The 20,764-nt window shown below is 51.8% G+C and overlaps 1 long non-coding RNA gene across 6 annotated transcripts in view; it reads left to right on the plus strand.

Annotated features, from left to right (window-relative positions):
* LOC102161637 overlaps positions 1 to 20,764 on the plus strand; it is a 66,046-nt gene that overhangs the window by 15,217 nt on the left and 30,065 nt on the right. For 2 of the 6 annotated variants that reach the window (XR_002335679.1, XR_002335681.1), the window contains 3 exons: positions 5,775 to 5,888; positions 6,195 to 6,442; positions 6,683 to 8,334. This is a non-coding gene — a long non-coding RNA (uncharacterized LOC102161637). The other 4 variants (XR_002335682.1, XR_002335678.1, XR_002335680.1 and 1 more) reach the window with 4 other exon arrangements.

Genomic DNA, 20,764 nt, shown 5'->3' on the forward strand with positions numbered 1-20,764 from the left:
TATGGGTCTTACATTTAGGTGTTTAATCCATTTTGAGTATATTTTCGTGTATGGAGTTAGAGAGTGTTCTAATTTCATTCTTTTACATGTAGCTGTCCAGTTTTTCCAGCACCATTTATGAAGAGATTAATCACAAGTACTGAAACTGAAGCTGTGTTTAAAAATTTTCAGAAAACAGAGTTCCTGTCGTGGTGCTCTGGAACCATGAGGTTTTATGTTCGATCCCTGGCCTCACTCAGTGGGTTAAGGATCCACCATGGCCGTGAGCTGTTTTTTTTCTGTAGGTTGCAGACATGGCTTGGATCTGGCTTTGCTGTGGCTCTGGTGTAGGCCGATGGCTACAGCTCCCATTAGACTCCTAGCCTGGGAACCTCCATAGTCCGAAGGTGTGGCCCTAAAAAGACAAAAGACAGAGCAAACAAACAAACAAAAAACCCCAAAATTTCAGAAAACAAAAGTCCAGGAGTGAATGGCCTCACTGGTGAAGTCTATCAAGTATTCAGAAGAGAGTTAACACCTATCTTTCTGAAACTATTCCAAAAAGTTGCAGAGGAAGGAACACCCCCGAATTCATTCTGGGAGGCCACCAGCACCCAACGCCTCCCTCACGTGGGCCCCAGCGCCGCCCTGCATCCCTACTCAGTGTCCAGAGTCCAGGCATTTCCTCTCATCTTTCTTTGCTCTGCCTGAAAACCCCCAACTTCGCTCTCAGCGGACAGCCTCACCTCCCGTCTCAGTGAGAAGGACAAGCCACCAGGGGAGAGCGTCCATGGTTGCCCGCCACCGCGCCCACTTGCCCACCTGCATCAGTGCCCGAGTCCTCTGCCTCCTCACTGGGGCCAAGGCAGCCCCTCTACTCGGCACATCCAGATCTTTTAAAACAAGCTGTTATTGAGAAAAAATTCACAAAGCACAATGTTTACCCTTTAAAATGTGCTATTCAGTGTTGGTTTGTTTTTTTAGCAAAGCCACAGAGTTGTGTAACCATCACCACTACCTAGTTCCAGAAGATTCTCATCTCCCCTCAATGAAACCCCATGCCTGTTAGCAGTCGCTCCTCATTCTCCCCCCTCCCCCCAGTGCCTCGTAACTGCTCATTTACTTGATGGAAAAGTCTAGCATCTGTGAATTCACCTACTCTGGACATTTCATAGAATACATAGAACCATACAATCTGTGGCTTTTGATGTCTGGCTCTTTTCACTTAGCACTATGTTTTCAGGGTTTGTCCATATTGCAGCATGTGTCAGTACTTCATTTCTTTTATGGATCAGTAATATTCCACTATATGGAGTTCCCATAGTGGCTCAGAGGAAGTGAATCAGACTAACATCCAAGAGGATGCAGGTTCGATCCCTGGCTTCGATAAGTGGGTTAAGGATCTGGCTTTGCCGTGATCTGCGGTGTAGGTTGCAGACGCAGCTCAGATCTCCCGTTGATGTGGCTGTGGTGTAGGCCAATGGGTACCGCTCTGATTCAACCCCTAGCCTGGGAACCTCCATATGGCTCCGGTGTGGCCCTAAAAAGACAATAATAATAATAATAATAATAATATTCCACTGTATGGATATATCACTTTGTGCTTATCGGCTCATCAGCTGATGGACATTTGGGTTTCTAGTTTTGGGCTATTTTGAACAATGTTGCTATGAACATTCGTGTATACATTTTTGTGTGGCCATATGTCTTTATTTCTCTTGGGTACACCTAGAAGTGGAATTGCTGGGTCATCTGATACCTCCATGTTTAAGTTAAAACTGTTTTTTATTGCGATATAATGGACATAGAACATTATGTTAGTTTCAGGTGTACAACATAAGGATTCATTATTCGTATGTATTGTGAAATGATCACCTCAATAAGTCTAGTTAACATCCATCATCAAATACTGTTGCAATTTTTTCTTATGATGAGAATATTTTTTTTTTTTTGTCTTTTTAGGGCTGCATCTACAGCACATGGAAGGTCCCAGGCTAGAAATCGGAGCTGTAGCTGCCAGCCTGCACCACAGCCACAGCAATGTGGGATTTGAGTCAGGTCTGTGACCTTTAGCACATCTCACAGCAACACTGGATCCTTAACCCACTGAGCAAGGACAGGGATCGAACCCGTGTCCTCATGGATACCGTTGGGTTCCTTACTGCTGAGCCATGATGGGAACGCCTGATGAGAACTTTTAAAATCAACTCTCTTGGCAACTTTCGTATATACGATACAATATTTTTAACGATAGTCACACATACGTAAGTTTTTCAGGAACTGCCAAACTATTTCTAAAGCAGTCACACCAGTTTACATTCCCACCAGTGACGCAGAAGAGTTTCAATTTCTCCACATCCTCACTGAAACTCGTTATTATCTTTTGGGTCCTAGCCTCCTAGGGTATGAAGCGGTACCTCGCTGGGACCAACAACCAGCTCTCATACATTCTCACCTGCTAGAGGACAGTGTCCCCACTTGTCCCCTACCTCCCTTCTTAGCAGATTTCTCCCTCTCTACCCAATCATCCCCACCAGCGTTCAAATGGTTTCTTCTTTTTTTCCACCTTAAAAAAACCCCAAACCTCTCTTGACCCAACTCCTCCTCCAGGGACCTTCCTGCCTCTCCCTCCCTTTGACATCAAAACTCCACCCAAGAATCGCCTCAACGTGTTGCCACTTTCTTTCCTTTCAGTCTTGCCGGCATCTACTCCTTTTCTCCCCGAAATTCTCCTTGGTCTTCTCAAGGTCACAGTGCCCTCTGCCTTGCTGAATGCAGTAGACCCTTCTCAGCCCCAGTGGGGATCCGCAGCTTTTGACACGGTTGCTCACTCCCTCCTCCTTCCTGACTTGGGCTCCAGGATCCCAGCCTTCCTGTTCCCTCCCTTCGCTGCCTCCTGAATTTTCCTCAGCATCTTCCTGACCTCATAGGTCAGGGATACAGGGCTCAGTCTTTGGTCCCTCACTTTTCTTTCTACCCTCTTGGATCTCATCCAGTCTCATGACTTTAATGTCACCCAAGAGCTGATGACTCTGGTTGTAGCTCCAGGCAGGGCCTCTTCCCTGAGCTCAAGATTCATTCATTCAACTGCCCCCTGGACATCTAATGGGCAGCTCTGACAGGCCACACCTCAAGTGAAGCTCCCAGATCCTCCCATCAAGCTGGCCAATCCCACATCTCAGGAAGGATAACATCATTCTTTCTGTAGTTTAGGCCAGAACCTTGGAGTCAAAGTTGGCACCTCTTTCTCTTGTTGGCCAGCAAGCCCTGTCGACTCTGTCACTCTCTTAGCTACCCTGGGCCAAGCCACCACCATCTCCTGTTGGAGGTTTCAGTGTCCTCCCAACTAGCGTGCCTGTTTCCACCTTTGACTCCATATAGGACCTAAAGAGGTCCTTTAAATGCCAAGCTGGGTTTGCCATGCCTCAGCTCAGCACCCTTCGATGAGGCTCCATTTTGCAAGGTCACCCCCCTTGCTGTGATCTCGGAGCTCCTACAGGGTCTGGTCCCACCTCCCACACTCCCACCATCCGCTTAATCCTCACTGGGCTTTTCTGTTCCTCAGACACAGGAGGCACAGCATAGTGTGGAATGTTCCTGCCCAGAAATCTACACGGCTCTCTCCTCATCTCTTTCCAGACTTTACTCAAATGTCAAAAACTCAGAGAACTCATGTCTGACCACGTTACCTAAGGTCACAGCCTCCGGGACACTCCCAGACAGCCTCCTGATTTGTTTTTCTTAGTGCTCACCTCTCTGGCGTGCTGTGTATTTTACCTGCTGGCCTTGTGTATTATTTGTTTCCCCCACTAGAATCAAACACAAAAGAGCGGGGGTTTTAGTCTCTTTTGTTCACTTCTATATATTCAACCCCTAAAAGAATGTCTGTCACACAGTAAGTGCTAAATAACTCTCTGTGAATGAATGAATGGATGCCAGGGGGTCCCAAGTTCTGTCTAGGAACAGCCCCTAACTTGGTATGCCAGGTATTGCCAGCAGGTGGCACTGTGACTACAGAAATAGCAGGGCTCCTTTTTTTTTCCCCCTCTAGAAATTCACTCCCTGAGGTGCTCCTGCATTCCAGGTAAAATGCTGGAGTGTTTGTGTAACAATATATGTGCCTCCCAGGTCAGTCTTTTGCCAGGTTGTCGTTTCCTTTCAGGATTTCAGAGAACCTGTGCTTATTTCCGGGCTGATGGGGATCTCCAACCCTGGCCTTGACTTCAGCTCCTGGCCCAGGTGACAGTGAGGTGTCTGGAGCAGGGCAGCCAGCCTCTGGCAGCTGAGCAGATTTGTTAGGGGGACATCGTTCAGCGGGTGGGGCTCCACCACCTGCCTCCTCTCTGCTCTTAGCTGTGGGACCCCTCCCGCAGTCCCGGGACAGTCTTGAGCACTGGGGCTCCTTCCAGCACCGTCCAGCTCCGACCATTCTCGGCAGCCGGGAGCCCTTCTTCCCTCGTCCATGGGACGTGAGGAAAGCTAAGTCCCCTTGGCCCTGCGTTCCTGCTGCTTCTCATCGGCAGCATGAGGAGGCATGAGCAAGGACCATGGGTTCAGACTGGGGCCCATTCTTGGCCCTGCCACTTGCCAGCTGGGTGACCTTGCCAAGGGCTGAGCTTCAGTATTGTCATCTGTCTGATGGAAGAGACATGCCTGCCTGCTTGTGGAGAAGGCTAGGTGCTTGTAAAACACGGCCTGGTTCTGGGCTGACGCAGACAGGTGCCCTCTGTAAGCATATCCCCTTCTTAAAGGCAGGCAGCGTGAGGGCTGTCCAGGCACCAAGATCAGACCGGGATTGAGGGCAGGTGGCTGGACCACTGCTGTTCGTTCATTTATTCTAATATCTGCAATGTGCCTCCTGTGAGCCCAGGGCTGTGCAGGACTTTGAGGTACTATAAGGGATCAGAAAGACTTTGCTCGGTATTCAAGGAGCTAAGAACTCATGGGAGATACAGGGTGCAAAAAAGTTAAATAACAAATATGAGTCAGAGCACAGGAGATGTCAGCCGGCCGATCAGGATGAACTGCCCCGCGAGCAGGACAGTCAGGAAATGCTGTGAGCCTGGGGCAGAGCGGCAGTGGGAGGCCATGGAGGGCTTGGGAGAGGAGGCAGGTGGAGGCCAAGGTTGGGTCCCTGGGACCAGTCTCCTGCAGCTGCTCCTGACCTTGGGACAGGCTGGAAAAGAAGGTTCTGCTGGGGACAGGTTCTGTCTGGGCTGTGGCCGGGATCAGCAGAGGCTACCTGGAGTGGGACCTGGCTCTGGCCCAGGGAACGGTTCTAGGGATAGTACTTTGTCCTCAGACACAGAGCTGATCAGGATGAAGTCCAGAGCAAAGGGCACCCTGGTGCCACGGAGCTGGCTGTGGGTGGGGGATGGGGAGCTCCTTCTCGGGGGTGTCGTTAGGACACTTTAGATACTGGAGCTGAAGCCCTCCTGCGGGGACCTGGGTTGAGGAGCATAATGTGGGACCTTGCCACCCTTCCCCCAAAGTCCTGGTGTAAACTTTAGGAACCACACCTCTATCTGGAGCCACATAACAGGGAAGACAAATACAAGCAGACATCGTGAGCGCCCTCTCCTGGTGAGACCTCCACCTCCACCTCCACCTCAGGGAGCCTGTGGGCCACTCCCCTCCGTGAACATTTCCATGTTACGCTGAAAGCTGAAATCCAGAAGCCATTCCGATTCTGGCGGTCCCTCAGAGCGAAGCCCAGCCTGTGCCCAACTTGCTCTGCCAAATCTTAGACCCGCTCCCTCTGGCCTCCTTCCTACTTTGCCCCTCTTTTAATCCAGGTTCTCAGTTTCCCTGGGGAAGGAACTGAGGCAGCAGGAAAGGACCTAGGAGCCCCAGGTGCTCCCTCAGAGACCCCGCACCTACCCGGAAGCGGCCATCCCACGTGGCCCCTGGTGAGTACCTGGCAGAGAGGCCCAGGCTGGTCCTGGACAGTCCAGCTGCCTCTGCCCCCCCTCCCTGCCCATCTGGGCTTGGCGCTGCTGCTCTGCTGTGTCCTTGCTTTAACCAGCTGCCTGCCTGGCACAGAGGACTTCTGCTGGCCCCTCTGGGTCCTCGGGCTGGGGCCGGCGAGGGAGTTGAGTCTGTTTACTCCACGCTACCCCGGCCCCACTCCCTCCCCGCTCCCCCCTCCCGCTTCTCCCCTCCCCTCCATGGCACAAGGCAGAGCACTCACTTAGATTAATTAATCTGCTGCCCAGGCTGCTCCTCCGACCCATCTTTTATTCATGGACAAGCAGCGTTCTCTGCTTTACCAGGACACGACCATCAATATTTCATCCTCGCCTCGCCTGCCAGCCTCCTGCTCCCCCCTTCCTGCCTCCCACCCGCTCTAAGACCCTGGGCGGGGGCAAGCGGGCCTAGCCCAGGGCGTCCTCACAGATGCCCCTCAGCCTGCTCTCCGTGCCATCGTTGGCAGAGCCAGCGTCCGAGCCAGAAGGCTTTCTGAGTAAGTGAGCTGGGGAGGCGGCTCCAGCAGGATCAGGTGGGGTTGAGGGTGTGTGTGTGGCGGGGTGGCGCTGTAGTTGCCATGATGGTTTTGCCACCGTATTGCTGAGTGGTTTGTCAGGATAGGAGATGAGGGTTGTGCCTGGCACAGATCTGGGCCCATGGCAAGTGCTCATTTTCCTGCCTTCATTTTCCCCTTAGATCAGGTGTTAATCAGTGTGTTTTTCCACCCCCATTCTAGGCGGTTGGATGAAGGAAGTGATGCCAGAGTTCAGGAGCACACCTTCCCTTCGCCAGCACCCAGCCCATCTCACCTGTCTGCTTCGGGGCTCTCCAGCCTTCCGTGTGGCTGCTCAGGACCACAGGGGCTGAACCTCAGATCTGGAGGGGCCCTTACCTGTATCCTTGCCTGGGGTCCATGGAGACCCTCTCTCAGGGGGTGTGAACCCTTGAAATCACTAAAGCCATGAATGGGGTATGTGTGTGTACGTGTATATGTGTTTTCAGGGAAGGGAGCAGCCCTGGCTTCCATCAGATTCTCAGTGGAGTCTCTAAGCCATAAAATGTTACAAACTACTAAAATCTAGGCAGGTCAGATCTCCTCTTCTTGGTGTGGAGGGAAGAGAATGAATGGGATTACTCGTTCAGGGAGCCACCTCTGAGGTGTGAGTGAGTGTGGTGGGTGCTGAGGGGTGCTGGGGTCACAGAGGGATGCCCTGCAGTCCTGCCCTGGAGGTGCTGGCAGAGTGTGGAGCCGGGATGGAAGCAGTAACTCTCAGGTGGCCTTTGGACAGGCTGTGGGTCTTTCTCAGGCTGGTGGCTGGTGGCTGGCACTTTATCTCTGTGTTGGGACTGGGGTCCAGGGCGCCTGCTGAGCTGAGCCCTTGGGTGGGGGCTAGGAATTGCTCTGTCCCTGGCTTGTGCAGAAAGGCAGAGCACCGAATGCCCCTCTCTCCGTGAGGGCCAGCTGAGGCGTCCTATTGTCCTCCTTTCATCACACCCTGTACCGGATCCATCAGGAACCCCTACCTGCTAACCCTCCAATACTTCTGGAATCTGACCTCTCCCGCCTTTGGCTGCCACCTGGTCTCTGCCCCACTGTGGCCTCTGCCTGGTCTCTCACTCTCTCCTATGTGCCCTACAGCCTGTGCTCAGCACAGCAGCCGTGACCTCTCTGGCCATGAGCCCACCTGGCCTGCACCTGGCTCACCTGTGCCAGCCACCCTGACCCCCACATGCCAGCAGGCTCCACCTGGGCCTCTGCACCTTTTCTCTCCCAAGCGTCCTCCTGGCTCACTCTCTCACCTCCTTCTGGTCTCTGCTGAGGTGCCACTCAGCCCCACCCCTCAACCCCTGACTTTTAATTCCTCCCCCAGCACACATCGTCTCCCAGCATCCTGCTTACTCTGTTGTCCACAATCGCTGTATACATTTTGTTTCCTGCTCACACAATGAAAGCTCCCTGAGGGCAGGAACTTTAAGATTTTGTTCACTGATTCATCCTAGAGGAGTGCTCACTAGGAAGGGGCTCAATAAATATTGTGGGATGAATGAACAAATGAGGGCATGAATGAATGAATGGATGAGTGAATGAGTGACTGAGTGAATGCATGAATGGGTGAGTGAAGAATGGGTGAGTGAATGCGTGGGTGAATGCATGAATGAGTGAAGAAGTGAATGAGCTCGTGAATGGATGAGTGAATGAATGGATGAGTGAATGAATGAATAAATGAGTAAACACATGAGTGAATTCCCTGCGACATTACTCCGTGGTCCATTTAGGGCAGCCCATGGATGATATGTTTCCTCAGACCTAAGTGCCGGAAAGACCTGAGCCTGTGTTGAGAAACTGATGTTCATTCATTCATTTATTCAATATATTTATGGACCACCTACTGTGTGCCTGGCCTCATCCCAGGCGCTGTGGAGACAGCAATAATGCAAACGCGCGGATGCCGCTTGTTTTCTAGGGCTGGGTATTTATCTCCTAGGTCCCCAGGGGATTGGCACTGATCTTGTCACTGTTTTCCTTTCAGCTTTGGTTGCCCCCATGCCCAGAGCTAATTTTGTGAATTTTTCTGATTACTGAAACTGCCCCTTTGATCTCTCCTTGTTATTCCACATTTCTTCTCCCTGCATCTTGATTGTTTTTAACAGAAAAGGGACATTCATCACAACAGCGTGCAGAGTCTGGTGGGCTGGCTCGGGACTCTGGGTAGCTGCTGGGCACCAAGGCTTCCTCTTGGTCTCCAGAACCTCTCCGGGTCGCTGTCTCTGGGGGCTTCACCTCTACTTCTGTGACTCTGTCACCTGCTTCCTTCTTTTGCCTGTGGACCTGCCTCCCCACTGACACTGCTGAAGATGGGGCTCTGCCACTCTTTTGCTTTGATGAAATAATCCGTTTATAGGTTTAATCTTAGGGTATTATATGCGTTCTTTTAAACTATTTCAAAATCTTTTGGGAGCAAGATGTACATAGATTATTGCTTAGGGACGAATGTGCATGTGTGTCGGGGGGGGGTGGGTCTGGATGAGCCTGGAGAGAGGGGGCCATGTAGAGATAGAGGGTCCCAGAGAGAGGAAGCTGAGAGTGACACACCTCCTGTGCTGGGGAGGGTGCCTCGCTGCCACCCCTCCCGACAGGGCCTCTGGAAGTGTCGATGTGATTAGCTCAGCCACAGCCCAGCAATTGCTTGGCCCAGATATACTTTGGTCACCAGACTGCCACCTCCTGATACATTCCCCCCTCTGAAGCCCAGATCTAGTCCTCTGGGACTTCATAGCCTTATTCCCGGGTGAAGTCACCGTCCCTTTTGTCCTTGGCTTCCCGTTATCCTCGCAGGGGCTGGGGTGACCTCTGTCTGCATCTAAAGTTTGGTGCCAGGAAAAGGGAGGCAGGGGTGGTTGGCCCAGAGGGCCAGAGGCAGGGACACTCTAGGGGGACCCTGGGAGGCAGGAACTAGATAGAGGAGCAGGTGACATGTCACAGGTGTATCCATGTCACTCTACCTTCAACTCTATCCTCCCTTCATCAGCACCGCAGCTTTGAGCAACCAACTACACTCTTGGGGTGGGGGAGGGGTGAGACCAAGAGGGAGGGGGACTTTGGCCTGAGAGCCAGAGGCAGAGGCACCCCCATTCTCCCTGAGGGCCTGGGTCTGGGATTCTCACCTGGACCCTTAGCTCCCTTTCACTCCCTGCCCCCCATTCCACGTAACCCCTGGTCTAGGACGCGGAAGCAGCTTCCTTGATGCCATTGCTGAGGCTGTGAGAGGTAGCTGCTACCTGGTCACGTGCCTTCGAACAAGTGAACTTGTGTGCCTCAGTGTTTCCATCTGCACATTGGCGATAAGTGGGTTACCAGAGGTTTTGTGAAGATTGAGTTTACATTGAAGAATTCAGCAGAGTGTCTGCATATAGTGAGTACTCAATAAGCGTTCGCCACCAATAGTATCATTTGAGAAGTTCTAGAAGGTTCTTCCCAGCCTTCTCTCTCCTTACATGCATAGCCCGAAATTCCTCCAGCTGCCCTAGTCCTGCTTCTCCCAGGGGCTGGCCTATGGGCTCGGGGAGCCTCTCACTAGAGCTGTCTGCAGGCCTAGAAGCCAGGAGCCTGCCCCTGCCCCCTGCCCAGCGAGGGGGCCATGGCCCTCTTCCAGGCCTCAGGAAGGGAACCAAGGGAAAACCTTTAGACATGATTTCCCTTTTTTCTACTGAGATTGTGAGTGGGAGAAAAAGACAAGTAAAAAATAGCCCATCTGGATGGAGTAGGGGAGAAAGCAATTTCCTTCTGAAATCTCTTTTTCTGAGGCTGAAGATGCCATTTGGAAATGTGTTGGTGGTTCTGGCTGTGGTGTGGGCCAGGCCACGTACAAGGCACTAGGGTGGGGGCCTGCAGGGCGCCTGGGGAGCAGTGGGGGCAGTGGGGAGGGACCATGGCCTTGCTGGCTTCCAGCCCAGGCTCAAGGCCAGGCCAGAGGGGGAGCTGAGGAGGAGAGAGTGTGGCAGAGGGAGTGCTGAGGAGTGAGGGTGGCGGGGACTGAGCAGAGGGAGGGGCTGGGGGTCCCGATGGGCAGAAGGGCGGGGGGGGCGGGGACGTGCAGGGGAGAGTCCCAGTCTGCCGAGGTGGGGGGTGTGCCAGCACCTACAGGAGATCCCTGGTTTGGGTCAGTATCTCAGGAGATTTCTTGGGGCAGAGGCACAAATCCATCCTGGAGGACAGTGAATTCTAATCCGTTTTTCTGGAAGGCCCCAGGTGCCAGGTAGTCAAGTGGTCCTTCAGGGGCATTGTCATAGCCTATAGGAGCTTGGGTGGTAAAGGGACAGCCTTAACCTTTCCAGGCTCCTGTGCTTGGAGGTGTCCCCTCAGGCCATTTTCCATGTTCTCCAGAAGCTTCCTCCTCAGCTGCTGCTTCTGTTCTGTTTGCAGACGTGTTCTAGCAGCTATGGCACCTCTGTGAGGATCCCAGTTTGGGAGGCAGGATGGGTGGGACAGAATGGAGACTGAGGCTCACTGTGGGGGCCTCCCTGCAGCTTGTCCTTCCCTCTGACATGGTGCGAACCCCACATCACAAAGCACTAAACTGCCCACCAACCCTCCAGCTCATCCATTGAGTACTCAAGCCTACCAACTTACCAATCAAGCCATCACCCCACCAACCAATGCAATAACTACCAGCCAACACATTACCCTACATGGTGCCATCCCACCACCCCAGCAACCTTCTAAGCCACTACCAATCAACCCACCAGCCAGAAAACCCATCAACCAGTCTGCCTGTTCTTCTACCACCCCACTAACTAGCCTGTCAACCAACTCACCAGTCAAACCATTTCTTCATTCTCCAATCAGAAGATAGAATCTACCCAGTAATATCAACAAGAAAGGTTTAATATTACAGGGGATGACTTGCTCGGGGTTACCTATAACTATAATGGGAGATGGCTTACCTACTCTCAAGAAACAAAGGAATGGCAGGTAGGGGAGTAGCCACTGCCTCTGGGGCTGAGGCAGAGCCTTAAAGGAAGGAAGAAATCTGAAGAACCGTCCACTTCTATGCACCCAGGGCTCATGACATCACCACTGTGTTAAGGAAGGGGCGGCTGGCGAGACCACGGGATGGCGGAAGAATATGCGGAGGTGCCACATTAGTGGGACTTTCGGGAGGCTACCTGGGAAGTTAGCTGGAGAAAGCTGAATGCTGCGGATGCATCACTGCAGAGGCCTGGGGGGGAAGCCCCTTCTTCCTGCAGTGTTTTGGCCCCTGCAACTAACAAAGCCTAACAGAAAGCCAGCTGGTAAAAGAGAAACATTTAGAGTCCAGCCATGATCACAATCTAGGTAATGAAAAATAGACTTGAAGCTGTGAGGCAGTAAGGTGATAACTAGACTGCCCATTCTCCCCCACACCCCAACCCAGCAACCCTCTAACTGACCTATTAGTCCATTGGCCAATCAGTCAATCAGCTAACAAGTCTACTCTTCCCAGCATCCGGCCCCACAGCCCATCAACTGGCAATCCAACATACCAACCCTTCTAGCTACCTATCAGCCAACCTAGCAGCCTGGTTCTCTTCTTTCCTCCCTCCCTCCCTCCCTCCTTCTCTCTCTTTCTTTCTTTCTTTCTTTCAAGTGATGTGTCTCTGTTAACCCCATGCTCTTAATTTAGCCCTTCCGCTACCCGCTTTCCGCTTTGGTAAGTCTAAGTTTGTTTTCTACGTCCGTGAGTGTTTTCTGGATGTTACTCTGTTCTAGGCATGGTGCTGAGGATATTTTCCACCCTGAAAGAGGAACAGTTTGGAGTAATTTATCCAGATCAGGGAGACATAGGATGAGCAAAGTGTCAACAGACACATGTCACACAGGTGACACCCATTAAATGGACCAACAGTGGGCAGCAGGTTTGCCCTAATGTTAGTGGTGGGAGATACAGTGTGGGACAGCTTCGCAGAGGATGGGAAGTGACCTGGGCTTTGAGGAATGAGCAGAATGGAGGTTTTATTTTATTTTATTTAAAAATTTTTTTTGTCTTTTTGGGCCATACCCGTGGCATAGGGAGGTTCCCAGGCTAGGGGTCAAATCAGAGCTGTAGCTGCCAGCCTACACCACAGCTCACAGCAACGCCGGATCCTTAACCCACTGAGCGAGGCCAGGGATCGAACCTGTGTCCTCATGGATACTAATCAGATTCCTTTCCACTGAGCCAGGATGGGAACTCCAGAATGGAGGTTTCCTTTTTCTTTTTTTTGTCTTTATAGGGCCGCACTTGCGGCATATGGAAGTTCCCAGGCTGAGGGTCAAATCGGAGCTGTAGCTGCCAGTCTACACCACAGCTCACGGCAACGCCAGATCCTCAACCCTCTGAATAAGACCAGGGATCCAACCCACAACCTCATGGTTCCTCGTCAGATTCATTTCTGCTGCGCCACGATGGGAACTCCAGAATGGAGGTTTTAAATTAGAAAAGGGCTTTAGTCGGCAGGCAGGTGGGGACAAGCATCTCCAGAATCTCTGGGTCAGGGGGGACTGAGGCACATGGAGCCTTCTGCATGCAAGACTCCCGTGCCCAGGGAGCCTTTGACCCGCAGCTGCATGGGGCCTGCATGGAGTGAGGCTCCATCCTGGCTGTGACGGGCACGTGCCATTGTGGCCCTGGGAGGTGATGCTGGTTGCATCCTCAGCTTCTTTCTCAGGCAGTGGATGGGCTTTCTATCCTCCTTTCTCAGGAAGAACAAAAATGAAAAGAAAAGGAAAAAAGTTCCCCCAGCCTTGGGCAGACATCAGGAAGAACTTCCAGTCCAGACCAGCAGGAGTCTTAGGAGTCACTTCTCTGTGGATCTTAAAGAAGAGGGACTCCCTTCCATCTGGGCTGGCTGAAATAATCGACCTGCTCAGAGGCAGGGGACTCACTGTGATAACCCTTCCTAACCCCGTTGTTGAAGAGTCCCCTGTGCCCCAGGTCCATCTCCTCCCAGGCTCCTAACAGCCCAAGTGCCATTAAGTATCTTGGACTAAAAATCTGACTTCAGAATCAATTGATGGAGAGAGGTTCTCCAAACATTTGCCGGCGAAGGTAATTAAATTCCGATAGGAGAAGATGGAGCACTGTGACAGGGTGGTGGGGGCAGTGTGCTGGCGCCGGGCTGCTGAGCAGTGAAATCGCAGGCGTGCGCAGCCCAAAGCTGGCAGCGGCACAAAGGAAATTGGAGCAGTCAAATATTTCCCTCCTCGTTGAGTTCCATTTACATGTTTATAATAGAGGTTCTTAAGGCCCTAATGAGAAGGCTGCTCATTGCAGGGAAGAGGATGATTAAGGCTCTGCCAGACGCGATCAGGGACAGGAACAAAGGCCTGTTAATTACTACAGAAGGACAGGAGGGGAGCGGGCTCCGCTCCCCAGAGCCTCCTCAGCCTGGTACCTTCCTGTTCTCCAGGCTCACCTTTGCCTCCAGCCCCAGTGACATTCGGGGCCGGGGGCGGGGGGTTTGGATGGATCCCCAGGGCTGCATAAAGAGGCTCAGGGATGGTCCCCTTTCCCCTCCCTGGGGGGTAATTTCAGGCTGGACCTGTAGCACAGGAAGACCTGTCTCCTGGAGATGCCCTGTGGGGATGGTGGGGGAAAAGGGATCAGAAGAAGCTAACTGTGCTGATCTGTTTGGCCATGGCATGGACCCACTGCCCACCAGGAGGCAGCGCTCAGGAATTTCCAGGCCCCGGGGGGGATCACACAGAAAGAGAAGAAGGCCCCTCTTCCCAGCCTTCAGGTCACCCAGGACACATGGATATGACTGTGGCAAACCAGGCCAGACCTGGTAACTGGATGATGTCCTGTGATATGAGGGCTGAGAGGCCAACTTGACAGTAAGGCATCTTTAACCACCAGACTTAATGGTGTGGTGGAAAAAGTATGGGTTTGGGGCCAACTTATTTAGGGTCAGACAGACCTAGGTTTGAATCCCAGATCTGCTACTTCCTAGCGAGCTTCTGTCCTTTGTGTGTAGAAAGGGGATGGTTATAGCTACTAACCCACACTGGGTTTGTTTGATGATTCAGTGAGATAAGGCAGGTAAAGTCTGGCACACAGTAGGTGCTCCATGTATGGTGGGGCCCTTCTCCCTCCTTTGTGCGGCTGGCTGGGTGATCTGAGAGGAAGACCTTACAGATCTTCTCTCTGACCTCCTGGGTCCCGGGGCTGAGTGTGCGCGGCACTGGTGCCCTTCAGCAGGTCCCTGTTCTGTATCTGCTCTTCTCGTGATGGGGTGTCTGGGGATAATCAGGGAAAAGCAGCTCTCAGTCCCACAGGGAAGGGTGGAAATCCACACTCCTGGGCCCCGCTTGCCTCTGAGTGACCGTCCACTGTGTGATCTTACCTGTCTTCCATCCTGAGGCCCTCACCTGTGTCCCATCCTGAGGCCCTCACCTGTGTTTCACCCTGAGGCCCTCACTTTGTTCCATCCTACCTCTTAGGGCTTCAGGAGATGAGGGGCCGATGAGAGGAGAGAGAGCAGAGGAAAAAGCCAGGGTATCTCCCTGATTTCCTGTGGGGAAGGGAGATCAGAGGAAGAAGAGTTATGGCATACAAACCAGAGTGAATCTGGCAGTCAAGGGTAGAATTTGAAGAACTTTGATTTTTAAGAAAACGATCATCTTGTAAAGGCCTAAACCAGAAATTTCCCAATTAGAATCTTGATTTTAGGCACAAGGGATGTGGGGTCTAAGATGAGAGTGATTCTGAAGGAAAGGCAAAGACCTTAAGATGGGAGACCCAAACTCCCCAGAGGATATGGTGCTATCCTGGCTTTCTCCAGGGTCTGTCTTGGGCTAATAGCTCAGAGGCTGGGATGGCTTGGAAGGAGACACTGGGGGAAGGCAATTGGAAGGTCTCAGGTGTCTTTGCCTACCAAGGCACTTTCCTTGGAGCTGTCCGCGGTGCTGGCCTCCGATCTCATCTAGCACAGCCTGGCTGACCACACCTCCTGGCTCATTGTCTGCCAGGCCTGTCATCTACAGAATCCCTGCCCAAGCGCATAGCACTGACCCCTGCTGCAGGTCCCGGAACTTTCAGGTATACCTAACTCTAATAAGAATTTTAGCTCACAGCCTAGAGTCTAGAATTCACCTTAACCAGAACTCCAACTGGAATGCAGACTTGAACCCAATTCAAATCTGAATTCAGCCCTACTCTCATCCCTTTTTCAGTATGATCCTGACTTAAACATCATCCTCATTTCTAACCTCAGCTCTTTCTACTTTCTGTTTTTATGAATTTTACCACACCAGGAACCTCATATAAATGGAATTGAAGTGTACTTATCTTTTTGTAACTGGCTTATTTCACTTAGCATAATGTCCTCCAGGTTCATTCATGTTGTAACCTGTGTCAGAATTTCCTTCCTTTTTATGGCTGAATAATATTCCATTGTGTGTAAAGACCACATTCTGTTTATGCAGTCTCCTATTGAGGGATGCTTGGGTTGCTTAGACCTTTGGCTATTGTGAGTGATGAGCTAATGAACACGGATATACAAACATCTTGAGTACTTGCTTTCTATTCTCTTGGATATATACCCAGAAGTGGAATGGCAGAATCATGTGATAGTTCTATTTTAGCATTTAGAGAAACTATCATGCTGTTTTCTATAGTGACTGTACTATTTTTGTTCCCACCAGCAGGTTATAAGGGTTCCAATTTTACTACATCTTTATCAATACTTGTTATTTTATGGTTTTTGTGTGAGTGTGTGTGTGTGTTTGTGTGTATGTGTGTGTGGAGGGTAGTAGCCGTATTAATGGGAATGAGGTGATATCTTGCAATTTTGATTTTTATTTGATCTCAGTTTATTTATTTAGGTCCCAATCTGGTTGAATTCCCCTCCTCCATTTAGTCTTCATTTCTGGCAGCATCCAGCTACCCACCTGTGCACGCTCCAGGATTCTCAGGCTGGTCTTGCAGTGAATACCTGATTATCACCCCCTTATGTCAGGCACAGGCTGCCAGCTCTGTGCAGGGGGGGTGGTATCTTTCCTCTCTGTCAACTTTAGCATGGCCTTGGGTGCCTGGGGGAGCTCCATCAAGTTGACTGGATCTTAACTGAATCAGTTTTAGTTCAATGTGTCTCAAACTTGAATCAGAACCAGTGAATCAGAATTGTCTGCTGGGGAAGTTCCTGCTGTGGTGCCGTAGGTTAAGAATCCAACTACAATGGCTTGGGTCACTGTGTAGGTGCAGGTTTTGTCCCTGGCCCAGCTCAGTGGGTTAAAGGATCTGCCATTGTGGCAGTTGTGGCATAGGTTGCAGCTGTGGCTCTGATTCAATCCCTAGACTGGGAACTTCCAAATGCAGTGGGTGTGGCCATTAAAAAAAAAAAAAGGAAGAATGGTTGCTGGGCTTGATAAACCTTAAATTGCTGGGCCCCATGCCCTATTTCTGATTCAGAAAATTTGGGGCAGGGCCAAGTTCTCGGGTGATGCTGATGCTACTGGTCCAGGGCCAGGGACCACACTTTGAGAACCACTGCTATTCTCCACAAAAACCTTGCCCGCCTTCCGTCTAAGGGGCGGATGGACAGAGAAGAGCTCCTCTCAGGGGGAGTGTGTGTGGAGGAGGGGCAGCTCCTCAGACACCCAGGAAACAAGCTCCACTTGCCTAGAGGCAGAAGCAGCCTCTGCTGTTTTTGGAGAACATTGCTGTTGGATGTCCTCAGCCAGAGCTGCAACATCCAAGTTTAATCTGCGCGGAGCAATTAGAGGGAGGGAGCCGAGAGGGGAGTGGGGGCTGGGGGAAGGCAGCTGCATATTTCATGCTGTTCCAGGCTTTGAAGGTCCCAGGAAGGCAGGCGCATGGCAGGCAGTGACAGCTTCATCGTAATGAGGGATGGGGAGAGGCACCCTGCTGGGGGTGGGGTGCAGAGCCTGGGGCTCATTGCTTGGTTGGTGGGGCTGTGGAGTCAGGAGGGGCAGGGGAGGTGCTGGGTGGTTTGGGATGGCGGAGGAGGGAAGAGAACCTGTTATCTGGGGCCCTTGTGTAGCTCAGTCCCCTTCTCCCCCAGGATGTAGGGGTAGGCGGTGAGCTTCTAGGAAGATTTTCAGCTACAGCCTCTAAGGGCCTGGCTCTATCCCCAGGGGCACATCTGGAACATTCCTCTCCCTCCAAAGAGATATCTCAACAGTTGCAGAAGCTTCTGGCAGAGCCAAACCCCAGTGTTCCTGAAATTGCCTCCAACGGGGCTCTGGTGGTATCAGGAATTTCTGAATTGAAGAGAGTAAGGCTTGTTACTGTTTGGTCAGAGATCCACACCTGGTTGGCCCCTTTCTCCTCCATCCCTCATTCCCAACCTCCCACAGGTAGAGGTCAAGGCCATTTTGGGGTGGATGGCAATTGGGGGCTTGGGGGGAATCTCTAGACATTCTACAAAAGCCCCTTCCTTTTGCTTAGTTTTGGCCGCGCGGCTCCCACCCTCAGCACAGCCCTGATGGAGCAATGTATCATCTGAGATCCGGGGTGATGGGGGAGACAAGGAAGCAGGGTTCCTGTTCAGAGACAAACATGGCTTGGGGACACTTTCTAGGACTGGGGTGTGGTGTCTGGATGGGGTCAGTGTCTTCTGTTCTCAAGATATAGACCCAAAGGGCTGTCAGCACCCCTGAACCCGTTGCATGGACAAATGCGTCCCCTCCAGGCTCAGCAGGATACCATGCTGGCCTCAGAGGAGACTCAGCACCATTTAGAGCTGTGGTTTCTTTCCTCATAGACGTCCAGATGGCCATCAGACATGGAGTGGGTGTGGATCCCTGAGCAGGAGGCTGGCAGACTCTGCTGCACCCCACCCCATTTCTAGGGCTCCGTTCGCCTTCCAAGGGCCTTTTCAACTATGGGTTTAGGATGGGGCCCCAGTGGGTGGGAAGGGACAATGCAGTGTAGTACCTCTTTCAATAGGACAGACCTGGGTTCAAATCCTGCCTTTGCTTCCTAATTTCTGGAGAAGTGATCTTGGGTAAGCCACATGACCTTTCAGAGTCTCAATTTGCTCCTCTTGAAATGGGGATATAATTTCAATTTTGCAGGGGTGTGTAAGGATATGATACAAGGAGAACAGCCCAGTGCCTGGCACCCTGTCAACTCCTGACAATGGGGACAAATAAGACCTTGAGAGGCAGGCATGGGGTCTGCTCTTGGCCTTACCCAGCCCTGGGGCCCTTCCCTTCAGCCCAGACCGGGTGGAACCAAGGCCCCGGGCTTGAGCCCCCTCCCTCGGAGCAGGTTGGAGTGAGCATTCAATCCTGATTAGCTCCACCGGGCTCCCTCGTAACCTTTTCATTAGGAAATTATGTTTAATAGAAATTGTTCTGACACCTCTCAGCAGCATTTCCCTGCAATTCATTACCACCTCGGGGGAGGGGGGCAGGCAGCTGAGCGGCTCTTGGGCCCAGATCCATCAGGGGAGCCCTGCCCCCTCCCCATGTCCTCTCGTTGCCTGTGCAGGACAGAGCCTTGGTGTCCCCCACGGAGAGGCGGGGCAGCTGTTGGAGCATATCTGGCAGGGAACGGTGCGCTCTTAGCACCCTCCCCCGGGTCTGATTTGGGACTAGCCAGCTGCTGCCAATGATGCTGGTATGTCGGTGGCATCCTGGATGCTTGTTCTGTTGTCGCACTGCCCCCACAAGGGAGAGAACACAGTGGTCTCCAGCTGCTACATTGCGGGGAGCACTGCCATCGTCATCGTCATTCTCTGTCCTCTGCCACCTCTCTGTCTGCCTGCAAACTAGCCTCTCTCCCCTGCTCCCTTCCTCCCGGAGCATCCTGGGATGAGTCCCCTCCAGGTCTGCTCTGCTGTCATCCCCCACCCCCCCATTTGGTACCTGGTCCCAGGGGAGGACACAGGTTCAGGAGACCCTGGGCTGCATCTCCCAGAATGGGCTGTGGATGGGGAAGCAGAGACTTGGTCATTTCTTGGTCTCATCCATAAGGGCCTCTCAGGCTTTTTCTAATACTCCTGTCTCTGTCCTAGCTCTAGATGGGTTCTGTTTCTCACACTCAGCCTTGGGGGCCTGGATTTTGGGCTGGGGATGCTGAGAGAATGTCGCTGATGTGACAATGAGCTGGGAAATTCTGTCACGCTCCTCCTGCTTTGGTCCCAGGCCCCAGGAGGCTGCTGTCCTCGCTTTGGTACCTTGGATTTTCTGCCCTGTGAAATGAACCAGGTCCTTCATCCCATTGCCCCCTGAAGAAGAGAGAGGGTCGGGGGGCTTGGTGCTGAAATGGTCCCTGCTTCACGAGGCCTGGAGAGCCGAGGACCCAGCTTGGACACCTCAGCATCCCTCTCTGACCCGACCACTGGCGAGACACCTTACTGTTTCCCCACCCAGGAGCTGAAATGAGCAGCAGCCTAATCTCGCCCTGCCATATCACTCCATGGTGTAATTGTGCAGAAAAAAAAATGTATTAAAATGCAAAACACTCAGTTGTACTTCTTTATGTTAAATCCCTTCTTTGCTCTCTCTCCCTTTTAATTTTACAAGGTTTTCCTTCTCTCCCCCTTCTATAAAAGGGAAAGCTGGGCATGTAGGGAATCTTCTCAACTCCCCTATAAATCTCCAAAATGAATACTTAAATTCGAGGGAAAAAAATACATTCTTACACCTTTAATTTCCCTGCTATGAAGTGTAATGAAAAAGCCTGATTATTTTTAATTCTTCCCTTTAATAATTCAGCGGCAGAGTGATTTAAGACTAGGATTCATAATTACCTTTCCGCTTTCTTGGCAAATGAAGTTTTAATAGAAATGAGAGCTCTGGCGACTGAACTGGATTTCCACAGGTGGCTGTGGGGGTCAGGCCCCACCCCAGTGGGTGCAGGAGCGTTCCTAGGGCCCTTCCAGGTGTGGGGTTGGGACTGGCCATGTGGGCCCAGGTGGATGGAGGGAGAAGTGAATTGCTTGTGCTCGCCGGGGACCGTCTCTCATAACAGTGATGAAAGGCCATTGTGGATAGCGAATGACAGACCCATCTATCCTGGAAGAGAGAAAAGGGTGAAAAATGACCATCAAGAAAGTTTTCTTGATTAGCAATAATAAGCGAATAGCCAAGAGGTTAATGACAGTAGCTACCATTAATTGAGCAAGTGCTATGTGCCAGGCACAGCGCTAAATGCTAAGTCCTCTCTTCTAATCCTCATAAGAGTCTATTCTGCACATGTGGAGGCTGAGGCTCAGAGAGGGACAGATAAGCCAAGTCAAGGTGAAGGGCAGAACTTGGGTTGAGCCTCATTTCTGTCTGACCCTAAAGCCACCGCTCCCCTTTGCTGACTTTTCCCAAGCACTGCCC

The sequence above is a fragment of the Sus scrofa genome, chromosome 9 (genome assembly GCF_000003025.6).
Source record: "Sus scrofa isolate TJ Tabasco breed Duroc chromosome 9, Sscrofa11.1, whole genome shotgun sequence".
NCBI lineage: Eukaryota > Metazoa > Chordata > Mammalia > Artiodactyla > Suidae > Sus > Sus scrofa.